A 12533-nucleotide genomic window follows, 5' to 3' on the forward strand; every position below is an offset into this window, starting at 1 on the left:
CTCTCCCAGAGATGAATTGATTTATTAGGCTTACAGGGTAGTTGGTTAATTGTCTCTTGAATTTTATATTTCAGGAGAAAGGCTGGTTTTCCAGTCAGATCTACGAATGTGTAAATACCTCCAATCCCCCAGTATACAAAAAAGGCAATTATATTGGATGCTGCAAAAATGTTTTAAAAACTAATTCAATATCCATGATCAGCTCCCTGTTTTAGAGATGATTTATTTAGAGTATTTTTTATTTTATTGTATTATTGTTGTTTATCTTATTTTATTATAATATTGTTTATCCTATTTCATTGTATTACTGTTTGTCCTATTTTATTTATTATTTCAGTGATAAAGCGTAGGTAAACAATATCTTACCCGAAATAGCCACTGTAAAATCATCTTACTAGCAAACTGAAATAACATAAGCATTTCCATCATGAACTCTCTATTCCAAAAAAGTGTATAGTAATACGCAACATCTACAAGTGAAATTAACCTAAAAATCTTACACACATGCGTATCAAAGCGGATACAATTTACAATATAGTACACTGTAAATTACAAGTTATAGTCTATACAGATGTTTTAGGAAATTAGTAACTACAAAGTTATAGGACACACGGAAGTTTCGGAAATTGTAGGATGAAACAAAGGGGGGGGGGGATTGGTCCAATTAAAACTCAATTTCACATAATCTAATCTGCCTGTAACCTATGGAAATGGACCTTATTTGAAACCCAAGCCAAAGATAATACTTAGCAAGTTAAAGTATTTCGGAATGCAACAAAAACCACCAGGAATGTGCTGAGAATAAATATTGCGCTTTTCAATGAAGAAATTAGCTGAGCTTTTTGCGGAACATTAGGATCTTTAGAGACAGTCTTAGTAACTGATGAATTATCCAGTAATGAAATTGAAGATGGTCCTGCCACTTGATTATCCTCCATGAGTGATGTTTGGTGTTTGTTTGTTCGTTGAACTAGCTAAAATCCCAAAATTGTTGATATATATCGCGATTAATATACCCTATTTAAAGATGAATAATAATCATTATCAGGAAGTCAATTATAACAATTTTATTATTAATTTTTCCATAACAATTTCGTAACAAATAACATGAGGGTTTGCTAAAGATGAATTTGTGGGAGGAAGTTTTGAAACCCTTTGGGTATTATGACGTTTGTGTAATGAGCTTTCACGACAGTGTCATTAATAGTGTAGTGGTTGATAATTGGCATCTTACCTTATTTTCTTAGAAGCCAATGAATTATGTTGGTTGAATATTTTCCGTCTTATATACCACAATGTTAATAGTCTTTCAATGTCACAGCTATTGTTTAAAAAACACAATACTACACTAGCAATTTATTGTAATTACTTCAGAATTTTGACCGAACTCGGGGCAAGGGTTATCAAATGTCAGAGCAGACGACGGTTTATAAACTTCTAAAATAGCGCGTGATCCCGTGGGCTATGGCTATGACATAACATTCGTTGCAGGGCTGGAAATAAGCACAGGACACTGGACATTGTCCAATAAAATTTTAAAATGTCCCATAATTTTTCTAAAAACTAAGGGGGTCACAGGACATTTTGACCAATAAATTTTCCGAAGTTTTGATAGTTTGACTATGAAGATGCGACACTATTTTTGCACACTTCAGTGGACAATGTCCTATAATTTTTCCAGTCAAAGGGGGCGTCACTGGACACTTGTCCTATAAGAAATTTTCTTATTTCCGGCCCTGATTCGTTGGTTTTTTTCATTGAGTTGAGAAAATTACCACTAGAGTGGCCTTTGCCTATTGGGGTACAAGGGACACTTTTGAAAACATGGGACGGACGGACAGCTTCCAAGTTTCTCACGCGATGGTGTCTCCATCTCGAAGCCTAGATAAGAAATGTATAAATACATGTATTCTTGAAATCAGTCGAATTTCCCGCCTTTTCTTTTAGTTCCCTTGTTTGCACCGGGATGGCGCCACGAGCGCATGATATAGTTAATTGGGTCTTATATCCAAGGATGGAAGACTATTCTAGGGGTAATTTTCTCAACTAAATGGTTTTTTTTCGCGGGTCACTGACTCCCGTGCCTGAACTGGTTCACCTGACCTATTTAGCCAATCACATTCACATTCAAGAGATTTCCCGCCTATTCCGCGCCTAATATTTTCAAAATGTCAACTGTCACGATCAACCTTGGATAGTGTTGTCTATTCTCAATTGAAGTTAACATTTAGTTTGAATTAAATATTTAATTAATCAAGAATGTCGCGGAGAAAACCTTTAAAGGGAGATCCGCAGAAGGAATCTCGCGAGGCTTTAGCCCTAAAAATAGGACAGTGGGCTTTTGATGAACTTGAATATTCGGAAGAAGCAACTCGACCTGTTGTTGCGAGTGCGTGCAAGGTATTTCAAAATTTAAGTAAAGGCGTAAATGGGAAATTGTGGGAAAATGTAATAAACAACGTAAAACGAGTCAAAACAGATGGTCCAATTAACGCCTGTACTAGTAAAGCTTTAAAGAAACTGTCAGAATTGAATGAACATTCCAAGGCTCTTGATTTAGAGTTAATGCGAGAAATATCTAATGTTGAGGAGTTGCAAAAGACAGCAACTACCCTTCAATCTAAGATTGACAAAGATTTAAACCAAATAACCCACCTTCAACGCGTGACTGTAATGTTAGAGTCCAAATCCGAAGAAACCAAGTCTAAGGCCTTACATTTTACGCGAGTTAACAATCATCTTCGGGAGAGTTTTGAGTTATTGAAAAAACCTGACGAAATAGTCAATGAATCCTTTTCAATCGCAAGCACGTGTCAAAAAGTACAAAAACGGAAAATTTTAGCCACAAATTTAGTGATGGAGATTGAAAAGAATGTTTATTCTCTTTGCTATGATCATTCTATTGGAAAGCTTAATACCGAAGAAGAATCCTTCAATAAAAGAATTCTCACGGCACAAATAATTGACTTAAAGAAAAACATCTCCTTGAAGACCATAATGAAATGCTTAAGCCATCGAGCCCAAGAAGCGACTAATGATGTAACCAAATTAAGAAATGCATTTTCCATCAGAGGACAAATGAGTGATCTGGGTGAAAGGGCAGCTTCAATGGGGGATGGGAAAGGCGATTTAATTCACGAAATTGAGGACAAGTGTATGCAACACCACTTTGATACTTTGCGTTGTAAACACGCAACAATTGATTCTGAATACAGAATGATTCGTAATCAGATTGAAACCTTACTTTTGAGGAGGAAAAACCTTGAAGAAAAAATGGCCGCCTTAATCTCAGATAGTTCCAAACGTCAGATGATCTCTGATTTATTAAAATCCGAAATAGGCTTAAAAAACGCGGAGACAAAGTTAAGCGCAATTCGCAAAGAAATAAATCTCATTGAAACTTCAGAATTTAACCCAAGTTTGAATGAAAAATTGGAAATTATTGAGGAAACTGAACGATTGATTCGACAAAAGCATATTTCAATATTGTCCGCGTTGTCTACGAATGCGAAAATGAAAGCTGAAATAGTTCTACGCTTCCAAAATCGAAAAGATGCGAGATTAATGTTTACACAAATGAATCTTTGCAATAACTTAACATCTATCGAAATATGGAAGGAGAAAATGGCACTAGGATTTCACATGTTCCGTGAACTGGATATCGAAAATTTATCCCGTCTAAAAATTAAAGATCAAGTTGTCCCTTACACAAAGACGAACCTCTCTTTAATTGAACGAAATCCGTTTTTGTCCCAAATTAAAGACATATTTAATGTTTCTCGAGTTCAAAGCTTTGACTACCTTATGAAACGCGCCATTAATGAAAAACAGATGTACGCAATCAATGGAGACATTTGTCCGAAACAAGTGCAACTAATTAATGAAATGAAGAATTTTCAAGCAAAGCAACGACAATTTGTAGAAGACTATCAGAAACGTTTGAAAGACTTGAACCGTGAAATGGCTCAATGTGTACCAGTTATTAAAGAATTCTTAAATGAAATACCCCTTATTGAACAGAGATGTAAAGAGACTGCGGAGCAAATTAACACATGGTGGACTCTACCCGTCTTTAATGTTAAATTTGAACAAAATAATTAACGCTTCTTAACCATTGTGATTTATCAAATAACATTTTTGTTACATTTACACTTCATGTCCTAACAAACCCGTAGCAGAACCAACTATTTTGTCTTTTTCAATTAACCCCAATGCAAAAGCAGCGACCAAGGCTGCACTTTGTTCCGCAAATTTCTTGTTCTTTTCACTATGAAAAACAAAGATGTTAAATTGTTTATATAATATTAAGTAACCATGCACTTACTAAAATGAACTGGAGTATTTTTGGCCTCCAACTATAACCGCATAGATGAAAACATTTTCTCCATTGGCCACTTAATTATCTTTGTAATTAACTTAATAATAAAAATTATATCTACAGTCTTATAAAAAGGTTGCTTTTTGTTATTTTGTCGCGTCCAATTTAACAAAATTGTTTTAGGTAATTCTTCCATTGGAAACATTGATCTTTTTACGCAAAAAATATACTGTCAATTCAAATGCAATTAAAAACGGATTAAAATTATTTTACTTGATATCTGGCTTTCATAATCCACGTTTCACCGTCTTCAGTTTTCATTTTCTTTAATGAGACTTCTGGTGGTTCATCTTCATTACCATTTCCATCTATACTTTCTTTCATAAGTGAATCATATTACAGCTCCCTATAAGTACTGGACGTAGGTTATGCTTTTGTAAACAGCGTTTTCTTCCAAGACATCCAAGCCCGCCATCTATAGCTCAGTTTTACAAGTATAGTTTCCCATTAACCCGGATCTTGAGTTAGGTTAACCTACGGAAGTTCCGGTTGATGATAATGGCTGTCAGACCGCCGTCAGTGTCGTGTGATTAGTGTGAATCTTATTATCGCGTTATAATTTTGATTTAGAATGGCTTATGTTAGGATCAATGTAACTAATTGCAATGGTTGCATGCCCACATTAAAGAGACATCTGAACACGATCTATGTGATATTAAAAGCACTTAACCGTAAGCAACTAAAAAAACGTTTTGTAAAACTGAAAAATATTGACCAGCATCTTTCGCAAACGGAAAACGTTACAGCATTGAAAAAATTTGTCACACTTAAAAAAGGAAAACAAATTTCCATGTCGACGCACATAACCTTTAATTAGTAATAAATCGGTCCAACTATCCCCGCTAAAAACCTTTAAATCGGGTGAAGCTTAGCTCAGTGCTGTACTAGGGATACATTAAAAATATTCTAGCATGATGAAGGCTATTTTGATAATTTGAAATCATATTAATTTCCTTTTCAACACAAGCGTTTAAAAAATACCTATAGACCGCCAATTATTTTTTAAAATCAGAAAAATAAAGTGGACTTCTACTATTTTATTCACAACCCAACATTTTGTATGGAACAACTTGTTTCCTTCCGCGCTCTTCTCTCTAACCTTTCCTCATTGGCTACCAGCCTACCACTTACTTCCGTTTGCTTCGCCCGCTTATTAAAAATTTCTTTCGCGCCAAAATCATTCCTCTGGTTTAGTTCACAAATTCGCCGCTGCGTTTCGCATATACCGTTTTCTCTTCAGTGCTAGGAGACAATGCTGATGCACGGCGATGTTATATCGTCCAGTACTTCTAGGGAGCTGTAATATGATCCACTTCTGTTTCTTTACGTTTCCTATTATTTTGAAAGCAGTGAGCTTTTGGTATTCTTCGTAATAGTCTAACACGCCCCATAGTTCACTAAAATTGTTGTAAAGTTTAAAAAAACAAATAACAAATCAAATTTTAAATTATATTTACCATATTTCCTCCATTCTTTGAGAGGCCAAGAGCTTTTTTCCACGTTCAGACTCTTGTAGTGAACCCAACATTTGTTGAATGCAATATTTTGTATTGTGAAAATGGTTATCATAATCTATAGCCTAGAAAGTAACACGCCTTTCAATAAATTATAATTTAATTAATTAAATGTAATACCAATTTTAAATAAGCAACAATTAATTCACCCAATTGTATTTTCCCTTCTGGTCTCAAAATGGAACAATTTTTTTCAATTTGTCTGGCAAGCATCACGGAAGAAGCTCCACACCTCTCTTTAAACTCTTTAATATCATTGTAACAATAAATTTCACCGTAACCACCACTAATTTTATTTTAAAAAAAGGGGTTAAAGTTTCAAAGTTTGCATTAAAAATTTAAAATTGAATTTTTTGTTCTATACTTTGCTATCACAGGGATTTTTAACACTTGGGCTATTTGTTTAATTTCTTCATTTCTGTTCTTGTCTCTCTTCTTTTCTTCTGCCATGAATGGCTATAGCGGAAACAGCCGTGCTTTCAATGACCTTGGCTAGTTTCATAGTTTCTTCTAACTAAAAATGATCATTATATAAGTAAAATTGACTTCAGTATCTATTTAAATTTAACATACACAAGGAAGCAACCGGATTTTGCAAGTTATTGGCATCTTGGTATTTTTAACAAGAGTGGTCAAAATCTTTCCTACTTTTTCAGGATTTTTTAGCAAAGTATTGTTATTTAATGTTATTTGTTTTATTTTTTAATTAATTTTTTACTTTCATTGAGTTCTTCAGGACATCCCATATTTATATCTATTCCAGCCACATCATTCTGCCTGTTAAAATGTTATTTTTTTATTTATTAGTTTATACAAGTGATGAAAATATATACTTACACTTTTAACGCTACTTGTAAGGCACGTTCTGGGTTGCATGTTCCCTATATTATTAAGTTACAAACTTAATTTACATATTTCATCAGTGGGAGTAAGGTCAGAACAAAAAATAGTAAACTTACAATCATAAATGATTTGATTTGGTTAATGTTCGTTGTTAAGGGGAATATTTTCCTTTTCAGCAGTGGTCTCCGTTGGAACATCTTTCCACTCAGTGTCGTTAGGGTTATGTTGATCATCTTCATCCTCATCTTCGGGATCATATATAGCTTCTTTCTCACCATCCTTCAACGGCTTTTTTACGCTTCTTAATACTTCGAGTCTCCGTCTTCCTCTCCAACTTTGATTTGCGATGCTTGGGTACTTTCTGTTTATGCTTACCATGAATAGCGCTTTCAAACTAAAAAAAACAAATATGTCCATGAGTTTGGTGGTCCATGGATTAACTAACGCTAGGGATTGTTCACTAACCGTGTTTCCCATGTAGCACTGTCGCCAACTACATTTTCCGAATTATTCCTTGATTCTCCTCTTCACTCCCCCAATTTATTGGACCAAAACGGATGTAGATATAGCGCCATCTCTAGGCAAAATAAATCGTTTTTGGGGATTTTAAAGATGGCGGCGCCCAATTTTAGGCGGGATTTCAATTTTTGACGTCATAGGACACGTGAAATTTGGTCCAATTTTCTTACAACTTCCTGTTAGGGATAGCAACTGCGGCTAGGGGGCGTTTGGAACATGTATACTTTATCTTTTAGGGTAACGAACAATCCCTAGCGTTAGTTAATCCATGGTTTCCCTTACTTTTTCAGTTTTGCCCATTTCGTCTCGAACACGCCTCCAACATTGAAAATGATATTCCACGTGGCAATTTCCAGTGCAAAACAATTGGTAGCAACCTCTGATATTGCATGGGGTCAGTGTAATAGATGTTTCTAGTGTAGGGACAAGAATTTAAACGACAAACTGCGTCAGGTTTCGGAGCGTAACGACACTTATATATTAGCTCGGAAAGCTCTTCCTGTAAAGAAATTATTTAGGATTATTGGAAGGCAATCGACGCGACAAAATATGTTTTGTGTTAAAACGGAAACCAGATTGCCTGGCCCAATAGTATCAAAAGTATATAGATATAAAAACCAAAAAGTACAACTCATTAACAATTCCCTGCCTTTGACTGTAGACGATATGTAAACTGAGAAGCAAACTACCCTCCGCTCAACCGCCTACAGGAATTAACCAATTAGGGAAGACCTTTATGTCATAGGTTTATAGAAAGTAGTACATGAAGCTAGCGATCCGAACGTTAATTTTTGGTACTATAGCTATGCTATTTTATGAGCCTATTCACTGCTTTTTCCCTATGGTAGGTCGGGAAGGTAATCATACGCGGCTGAGGGGTTCAACACTATTCTGGGAAAAAGGAGGGCTTCTCATATTACATGGCGCGAGCAAATTTCAATTAACGAAGTGTACTTTTCGTTTTTATATCTATATACTTTTGATAGTATTGACAGTTTCAGATCAAGTTACATTAGCCGCTAAATTATTCAAATTAGGGCTCACCACAAATCGAATTTATGAAAATTAAGGCATTATGACCTCAATGAAATTACGCATTAAATGAAACCTAATCTAACGTATCTCGATTGTGGCCTTTGCGTATCTAAATATTACCAGATACAAAGTCCAGTTTAAAAAGCACTTCAAATTGATGTTCCAAAAGACCTTGATACAACAGAAAAAATACAGACTCTATTCATCGACCCCAACGCACTCGACCCTAACATTAAACAGCACTTTGAATTGATATTTTCACATTCAAATTCCCTGACTTTCCAGCTTTTCCCTAACCCTTTTATAAGATTTTCCCTGATATTTTTAGGCCAAATTGTTATTGCTCTAAATATAAGAAAAAGAGAACAAATTCGATTAAATCGAATATTAATATTTAACGTAAAACACAGCAGATTTCACACTCCTCGATTTCAGTGCCTGGTCACGCGTGATCTCGCTAAAACGGCGTTTAAAACGTCACATAAACGCGGAGATTTTAACAAACTTTAATCAAATTCCCTGACTTTGTTGAAATTCTTAATATTCCCCGACCTTTGGGTCAATTTTCAAATTCCCTGACCCGTAGCAACTCTATTTAAAACAGTGCTTCAAATTGATATTGCAAGTGACCTTAATAAACTAAAATTAGAATAACCTAAATAAATCATAGAATAATAACAATGCCTTAATTGGAATGTGCCTTTTACTTGGTAAGTGCAGCAATTTTCCCTTCCCCTAAGACGCGACGTGCATTACCTAAAACCCTAATTAAAATGATAATAAATAATTAAATTGAAACTAACCCTGGCTAATGTTAAAGTCTTACTCATTCCTGTGGCCATATTTGAAAACGAAGCTATAAAATGTTTGGTCACTTGGTAACGCGCGACTTTCTATTTAACTTTTCCCTGTGTTTATTTTTACTAGGGATGAACCGGTACCGATACCATATCGGTATCGACACCGATACTCAGGGTTTCCCGATAGTATCGGATCGGTTGGTTCGATACCGATACTCGTTTAAAATGCGTTATATGGTGCAACATGACATTTTTAGGTCTTTTCGTAACGTAATGATGGTGATAATATCTCATTTCTATGAATTTCAATCGTGACGAGTTCTCATTTATATAAAAAGTACCTGAATTCAGTTTATCTAACAACTAATAAGCGAAAATCTTTCTTAGTACGCGCCTATAGGGATGAACCGATACCATATCGGTATCGGTTCATGTTTGTACCGGTATCGATCGGTATCGGGTTAAGCCTGGTATCGGCCATGTCTAATTTTTACGGTAGAATACTATAATGGTTTATTTATTGATTAGTTTTTTCCTAAAGCGTGACAAATACCATTATAACTATTCCAAGCAAGCGTATAAATATATTTATAGAAATGAGAACTAACCTCGAGTCTCTCCTTGATTGTTTCGTCACTAACTTTTTCCGTTCCTGGCCAATCGTATTGCTTTAAGACTGAAACGATTTTTAATCAGTTCCTGGCAATGTTTTGGAGGTAGAAGCGATACGTCAAAACTGAGAAATTAAAAATACGTGTTAAATATTAGATAAGAGGGTTTCCTGAAAATTCCACTTCCAAATTCCTAGCTGCTTTTTCCCAGACATTTCCCTGTACTTTCCCCTGATACACCAAATGATGTTAATGTCATGGGCCAGTCCTAATTTTCATCAAAAACTGAAAAATGTTCATGATATATAAAAAATGAAACGAAACATTGGTAGAAATGAACTTACAAACGCGAGTGCAGATGATATAGGCTGTTTCAATCTCTTTTTCACGGGATATTGTTGAATATTTCCTTTAAAACCTTAGGTTTAATCACAATTATTTATAATTATTATACTTTGCGCCTTACCTTGTGATCTCATATAAAGCGTCATCTCTTAATTAATTTCGAGGCTTTGTCCAAATGAAACTTCTTTACGCTTTGGCATTTCGAAATAAGCTCGACCCACCGAGTCTCTACTTTCTCGCACTCGGTGGACGCGCATTTAAACAACTTAAATAGAATTTCCCCAGATTTGCAATTAATATTAAATTATAAAAATTTTCCCTTCTTACCAATAAAATTGGACCAATCGCTTTTGCCACTAGTTTGAAGAAGTTTACAAAACTAATTAGGTCATCAAAATTTAAACTGTCGCTAAATCAAAGAATTTTACAAATAAGACGAGTTATTACGTTTATTTTCAACAGAAAAAGGATTATTTTCTTACTTTAAAGTTACTCGCAGACTTGACCCATTCTTTATACATGGGGTGGTTTGGGTTAGGATTTTCAAATAAAAGTGCCTCCAAAACTTTCGCTCGATAAACGTAATAATCTAAATTACACGATTAATGTTAGTAAAAAAATATTAAATATAGCTGAGCTCGAATTTTGAACAAACCAGGAGCAAATTTAATAGAATAAGCTGTTCTAAAATCATGTATCGTCTGCAAATATTAGAAGCGCTATGAGATTGAGTTCAGTTTCGCAAAAAAAGGTCTGGTTTTTACTTTATGACGTTTGCAGCCAACAAAATCCAAAATCTCCATAGAATCCACGAAGGGTAGCGCCTTTAACTGCCATTTTTTCAAAGTCGAAACAATGGCATACAAACTGTAACTAGAACTAAGTTTAAAGAACTTCAAGAAATCCAAGGCTTAGTGTAAAAAGTTTTGAAAATTCCGATCAAGATTTTATTCTTGATTTAAATTTTTAAAGAAACCGATGGCTACTAAAATTGTTTCTGAAAATTAATAAATACACACGCAAAAAAGAAGTAATGCCAAAGGATAATTCGCTGAAAAATAAAGTTGCGCTGGTGACTGTCACTGACAGCTTGAAGGACTGACTCCCTTATCCCTGCTGACAGCTTGGATGAGACTGTAATGGATTGGAAAAGTTCGGTACCTAAGCTCGGGACACGTGATTGCGCAATATCGTTTTTATTTCGGTCGTCGTTTAGTGCTGCCATCATGGAGAAGAATTTTAAATTTGAGAAATTATTTCACCTTGTAAATGACGTAGGTTCGGCTAGTTTGAGCAGACTGCGTTCTTATCCCTCCGTAAATGGGATATTTCGTGAATGAAACTGTATAGTTTAATTTTGAAATGGATGAGGAAGCTTATTCACAAATTTATGAAGAACATAGTTACAGTTGTGTTTCGAACAAAAGCTGCCTTTTGTACATAATTTGGTCAAGATCAAATTTGTCTCTAAGCCTTGAACTAAAAATCCTAACTCAGACTTAAATGTTCATCTACATCAAATTCAATAATTTCTTAGTACATACTGAAATGAATTAATATTTTATACCGTTATTAAGTTAATATCTCTTCAAACCTGAGACTGAGACAGTCTCATCCAAGTTAAAACCGTTAACACTTCACTTTTAAAAAAGATATTGTGAAAAAAGCAGACGAGGTTTGAAAAAATTCTACAGTAGGTGTCTCTCAAGTCGTACGACCGAACTAAAAACCCCCAAATAGCCCCCCCCTTCTGTCCCGAGGTGAGGTACCCGCCGCCCGTGTTAGATGTATGCTATATTCCAATCCATTACAGTCTCATCCAAGCTGACAGTTTGACAGAAGCAGACACTCCACCGGCACGGTGTACTCGATCACGCTGATCCCGGCAAAAAATTATTTTCCGGACCGGAAATAAGCACAATACACGGGACATTATCCACTGATCATTTGCCCTGCACCACGGCCTTATTTCCCTCGCTGGTTATTTCCATCCCTGCATTTATGAAGTTTGAAAATTTTTTGACCAATAAGATTCGCGAAAGCCACGCGCATTCGGAGGGGGTTGAATATAAAAACGCCTAACCGGTCGTGATTCAGTTTAGTTACCGATTTGACTTGTGAAACTTACTACAAAAATATTTTTGCCGAATATGAAATTTAAGTAATAAAGTTAAGTTTAATTATGGCGTCGTCAAAGCGAAGATCTATTGTGGGTGCTCTGCATGAATTTAATAGCGAGTAGAAGCCTTGGTAGAAGGACGACCGCAATCCTGTCTTGGTAATAGAAAGGTAAGTTAGTGTTCTTCGTGTTCAATACAACGCGCACTAAATTCAGAAAGGTTTTATGATGTTCTGCTAAATGCGCGCCTGTTTTTGTTATTATCAAGTTTTATCTCAGACCACTAATATATATATATATATATATATATATATATATATTAGTGGTCTGAGGTTTTATCAACTGAATAAATTCCCCCTTTTTCAAAAT

General features: G+C 35.2%; 1 protein-coding gene, 1 long non-coding RNA gene and 1 pseudogene across 3 annotated transcripts in view; 1 reads left to right on the plus strand and 2 right to left on the minus strand.

Annotated features, from left to right (window-relative positions):
* LOC149668303 (uncharacterized) overlaps positions 1-1812 on the minus strand; it is a 108796-nt gene extending 106984 nt beyond the window's left edge. The window contains exons 1-2 of the long non-coding RNA XR_016368044.1: positions 1235-1812; positions 35-160 (exon numbers count right to left, since the gene is read on the minus strand). This is a non-coding gene — a long non-coding RNA (uncharacterized LOC149668303). The remainder of the gene's footprint in view (positions 1-34; positions 161-1234) is intronic.
* Positions 1-12533, plus strand: part of LOC149668305 (DNA (cytosine-5)-methyltransferase 1.S-like) — a 168715-nt gene that overhangs the window by 98261 nt on the left and 57921 nt on the right. The window lies entirely within an intron of this gene.
* On the minus strand, positions 4105-10310 carry LOC149668309 (tRNA-dihydrouridine(20) synthase [NAD(P)+]-like; annotated as a pseudogene). Its single transcript, XR_016368100.1, has 16 exons — positions 10167-10310; positions 10045-10109; positions 9698-9985; positions 7537-7753; positions 7201-7452; positions 6852-7129; positions 6730-6773; positions 6611-6669; positions 6466-6539; positions 6257-6406; positions 6013-6178; positions 5836-5957; positions 5577-5775; positions 4440-4547; positions 4325-4394; positions 4105-4267 (listed from the first exon to the last, which is right to left on the minus strand). The product of XR_016368100.1 is annotated as a tRNA-dihydrouridine(20) synthase [NAD(P)+]-like (transcript).

This window comes from Phalangium opilio, unplaced genomic scaffold, assembly GCF_054372755.1.
Source record: "Phalangium opilio isolate 3A_F unplaced genomic scaffold, DU_Popi_V2 ptg000056l_1, whole genome shotgun sequence".
NCBI classification, from domain to species: Eukaryota; Metazoa; Arthropoda; class Arachnida; order Opiliones; family Phalangiidae; genus Phalangium; species Phalangium opilio.